The sequence below is a fragment of the Portunus trituberculatus genome, chromosome 50 (genome assembly GCF_017591435.1).
Source record: "Portunus trituberculatus isolate SZX2019 chromosome 50, ASM1759143v1, whole genome shotgun sequence".
NCBI classification, from domain to species: Eukaryota; Metazoa; Arthropoda; class Malacostraca; order Decapoda; family Portunidae; genus Portunus; species Portunus trituberculatus.
The window spans coordinates 18,441,175-18,445,810 of record NC_059304.1 but is presented as its reverse complement, the minus strand read 5'-3'; the positions used below and the strand labels follow the sequence as shown (position 1 = coordinate 18,445,810).

The following is a 4,636-nucleotide window of genomic DNA, read 5'->3' as shown; positions in this document are numbered from 1 at the left end:
TTATACGTATATTGACACGGGATGAGGGACAGACAAGACACATACGGTCACAGATACGTACAAAAAACAGTGGCTTGGTTCATTGCCTTCGTGTCTCCGCCAGGTAAAGGAGAGGTTATTGTCGTGAGGTGGTGGTGGTGGTGGTGGTGAGTCAGGTGAGCGGGAGGACAGGTAAGGACGTGAGGATAATTCGCTCCACCCACTGAAGATCTATCGGTTTTTTTTTTTTTTCAGGTAGCAACAAAACAACTCTCTCCTCTCCCTCTCTCTCTCTCTCTCTCTCTCTCTCTCTCTCTCTCTCTCTCTCTCTCTCTCTCTCTCTCTCTCTCTCTCTCTCTCTCTCTCTCTCTCTCTCTCTCTCTCTCTCTTCCTCTCTCTTCCTCTCCCACACCGACACACACACACACACACACACACGCACGCACACATACAGGTATACACATCCCCCTAACCCGCCCCTCTCCCATCTCTCCCTTCTACTCCCTAATTTACTCCTACCTCTAATACACATCCTCCTCTTATCCTCTTCCCTTTCTCTCCTTCACATCCCTTCTCTCTCTTTTCTATCTTTTCACTTCCTTATTTTCCCTACTTTTCTTTTTCTTTATTTTTCTTCCTTTCATGTTGTTCAGCATTTTTCTCTCTTCACTTCCTTATTTCTTTACATTTCTCCTTTTTCATTCCATTCTCTATCAGTATTTTCCCTCATGCCTCCCTGCCTTCTTTATCATCCCTCCCTCGTTATCACCTCTCTCTTTATCCCCCTCTTTATCATCCCTCATCCTTCCTACTCTCATGTCCCCTTCTCTCATTCGTCTCTCCCTCATCCCTCCCCCATTAATATCTCTCTACCTTATCCTTCCCCCATTAACCCCTTCAGTACTGGGACGCATTGTTACCATGAGTTTTGTGTACGATTAGATGATTTTATTGACATTAGGAAGGGTCTATGGAGATCAGAAGATTAATGGCCAGAGTCTTCAGTATTTTAATCCTCCACACAAGTTTCTGAAGCTGTTTAAAATCGCCAAATAGGAAGTAAAATGAATATGAAAACGTGTCCTAGTACTGAAGGGTTAATATCTCTGCCTTATCCTGCTCAACCCTTTCCTCACCTTCACACCTGCGCTTCTCTCTCTCCTCCCAGCCTGGCGGTGTGGTTACCTGCCTGCCCCGGCCAACCTGAGTCCATTCCCCCAAGCAGGCGCCCGCACCCTTACCCCGAGGCGCTCTCTCTCTCTCTCTCTCTCTCTCTCTCTCTCTCTCTCTCTCTCTCTCTCCAGCCTCCCCTCCTCCTCTTTCTCCTCCTCCTCCACCTCCTCCTTGCTCTCGCTCCTGTTTCAACGTGTCCTCCTCTTCCTCTTCCTCCTCCCCCTTATTATTCTTCTTCTCCTCCTCCTCCTCCTCCTACCTCCTCTACTCTTCCCCTCTCCTATTCCTCCTCCTCCTCCTCGTGCTCATTCTCCTCTTCTTGTCATCGTCGCTTCACCTCCTCCTCCTCCCCCTCCTCCTCCTCCTTCTCCTCCTCATCTTCCTCGTTTTCCCCCTCTTGGTACTGTTCCTACCCTTCTACTCTTCTTACTACTGTTCCTACCAGTCCTCCTCTTCCTCCTCCATCATTTCCTCCTCCTCCTCCTCCTCCTCCAATCGTTTCAACTCTTCCATCTTCTCGTGCTCCTCCGCTTCCTCTTCCTCTCCTCCTGATCATCTTCTTCCTCCAACTTGTACTCCTCTTCCTTTACCACCACGACCACCTCCTCTTCCTCTTCCTCCTCCTCCTTTACTCGTTCCTTCCTGTCTGGTCGTGTTGCGTCCTCCCAGCCTCCACCAAAGGTGAGTACAGGTGAGAGAGCATCCTGTCCCTGATTGGCAGTGAGAGGGGAAGGCGTCTGGGAATATTGGCGTTACTTTCACCCAAGAATACAAATCAGGCCAACAAGATAATACATGTTCACCGCCACGCCACGCCACGCCTCGCCACAACGCTACGGTAGGTGTGTGTCTGTGTGTGTGTGTGTGTGTGTGTGTGTGTGTGTGTGTGTGTGTGTGTGTGTGTGTGTGTGTGTGTGTGTGTGTGTGTGTGTGTGTGTGTGACTTGCCTTTTATTGCTCCTCCTCCTTGATTTTTTTTTTTTGACGTAGAGGATAGAAGAATAAGCATCACACACACACACACACACACACACACACACACACACACACACACAGCTACAACCAGAGGCGAGACGAAAAGCTACAACCAGAGGCGAAAGAGAGAGAGAGAGAGAGAGAGAGAGAGAGAGAGAGAGAGAGAGAGAGAGAGAGAGAGAGAGAGAGAGAGAGAGAGAGAGAAATAAAACAGAGCATCAATAAAGAATAAAAAGCATCGTGATGGAAGCGCTGGATCATCCTCTACTATTACAGAGAACACGGTGACAAGATGAGTGAAGAGGAGGAGTGAGTGAGTGAGTGAGTGAGTGAGTGTGTGTGTTGTGTTGTGTTGCGTTGACTCGGTACTGACTGCGGTGATAAGATGCGTGAGTGAGCGAGCAAGTGAGTGAGTGAGTGAGTGAGTGAGTGTTGTGTTGTGTTGACAAGATGCGTGAGTAAGTGAGTAAGTGAGTGAGTGAGTGAGTGTTGTGTTGTGTTGTATTGATTAGGGACTGACTGCGGTGATAAGATGCCTAAAGACTTGAAGCAGGAGGATTGAGGCGTGAGTGAGTGAGTGAGTGAGTGAGTGAATGAGCGAGAGTTGTGCTGTTGTGTTGACTCGCTGACTGACTGACTTGTGCGGTGACACGATATATACGCATCAATGAGACTCAATTCTGTCGCCGATTTTATAGAGTAGGAAATGAACAAGGTCAATTTCAACAAGCTATCCAGTCTGAGGAGCGAATCAACTTCGACAAAAAAAAAAAAGTGAAAAGAAAAAAAAAACTCATCTATCAATCATTATCAACTTTTTCATCCATCCACTCTATCATGCATTCTTAAACACACATACATTTCCCTCTTAACCCTTTCAGTACTGGGACACATTTTTACCTTGAGTTTTGTGCATGAGTAGACCATTTTTATTGACATTAGGAAGTGTCTATGGAGCTCACTAATTTAATCCCCCACATGAGTTTCTGAAGTTGTATAAAATCACCAAATGATCACCAGAACGAATATGGAAACACGCCATGGTACTGAAGGGGTTAATTCTGCGGTGACACGAAATAAGTAACCGTGAGATTCAATCCTGTCACCGATTTTCAAGGGTAGAAACGCCACGTACTTTACAGAGGGAATAGAACTGAAGCCACTTTTGAATGCCCATAACTTGCCTTTACCCTGCTGAATTGTAGGCTCGGAAGGACTTCACCAGAGGTATACAATAATGTACACTATCAGTCAAACAACAGTACTTATTGATTGTCACATTAGTTAGGTATTAGATTGTAGGCAGGGAAGGACTTTACCAATATAAAATAATGTACACTTGGAGACTATTAACAGTATTTATGAATTGTCGCACTAGTTAAAGATCAAAAGACAAAAAATATCCCCCCAAAAAATACAAATCGAATAGGAATTTCAACACAAGACTAAACCAAGGTACTTTTCCCTGGGTTTATTTTATGGGAAGGGTCGGGTTCATTGGGGTTCCTTTGTGTTTTCTTTATTTTTCCGTGTCTTCCTTATATTAATCTGTGAATAAATTGAAATAAAAAATTGAAAAGTAATCTAAACTGTAGGAGCAGGACACGAACAAGATACTTTTTCCCGGGTTTTTTATGGGAAAGGTCAGGTTTATTGTGTTTCATTTGAGTTTTGTTTATTTTTCCGTTTATTTCTCATATTAATCAGTGAATAAGTTAAAAAATAAAAACAAGCAATTCCAGAGTCATCTAAAGCGGAGAAGCAGGAAACAAATAAGCCAAGGCACTTTTATCCCGGGTTTTTATGGGAAATATCTGAGTTATTGTGTTTCCTTTGGGTTGTTTATTTACATTTTCCCATTTATTCGTGACATCAATATGCGAATAAGTTAGAAATAAGTTAAAAATATGCAATTGAAAAGTATTCTATAGCGGAACATCACGAGGTTTGATCTGTGAATAAGTTGAAAAAAATAAGCAATTCCAGAGTCATTTAAAGCGGAGCAGGAGCAGGTTTGAAGTGTTATCTGCTGGACGGACACTTGTTCACCTCATGTTGGTACACGCGGGTCTGGTAATCCGGTTGAACAAAACTAGAATAAACAAGATGAAATAATAAATAATAACACATAAAGGAACAAGTCAACACATGGGAGGACATAAGAGAGAATACTGACGAATGAGAAAAGTGATACATTTAATAAAGAGTAATAAATTAAGAAAAATAAAGGAATAAATTAGATGAAAATAATAAATAATAACACAAAGGAAAAAAAATAAAAGGGAAAACAAGAAAAAATAGAAATAAATAAAAAAAGTAAAATAATAATAATAATAATAATAATAATAATAATAATAAAATAATGTAATGAAAAAAAAACAAAAATAATAAATAAAGGAAAAACTAAAAAAAAACGAAAACGAATGAAAAATGAAAATACGATAAAGAATAAAACAACAACTAATAACGTATAAATAAACAACTTGAGAAGAAAAACACGAAAATATAAG

General features: G+C 42.0%; 1 long non-coding RNA gene across 3 annotated transcripts in view; it reads right to left on the bottom strand.

Annotated features, from left to right (window-relative positions):
* Window positions 1-3,909: 3,909 nt before the first annotated feature.
* LOC123499529 overlaps window positions 3,910-4,636 on the bottom strand; it is a 19,252-nt gene continuing 18,525 nt past the window's right edge. For all 3 annotated transcript variants that reach the window (XR_006673019.1, XR_006673021.1, XR_006673020.1), the window contains one exon: window positions 3,910-4,218. This is a non-coding gene — a long non-coding RNA (uncharacterized LOC123499529). The remainder of the gene's footprint in view (window positions 4,219-4,636) is intronic.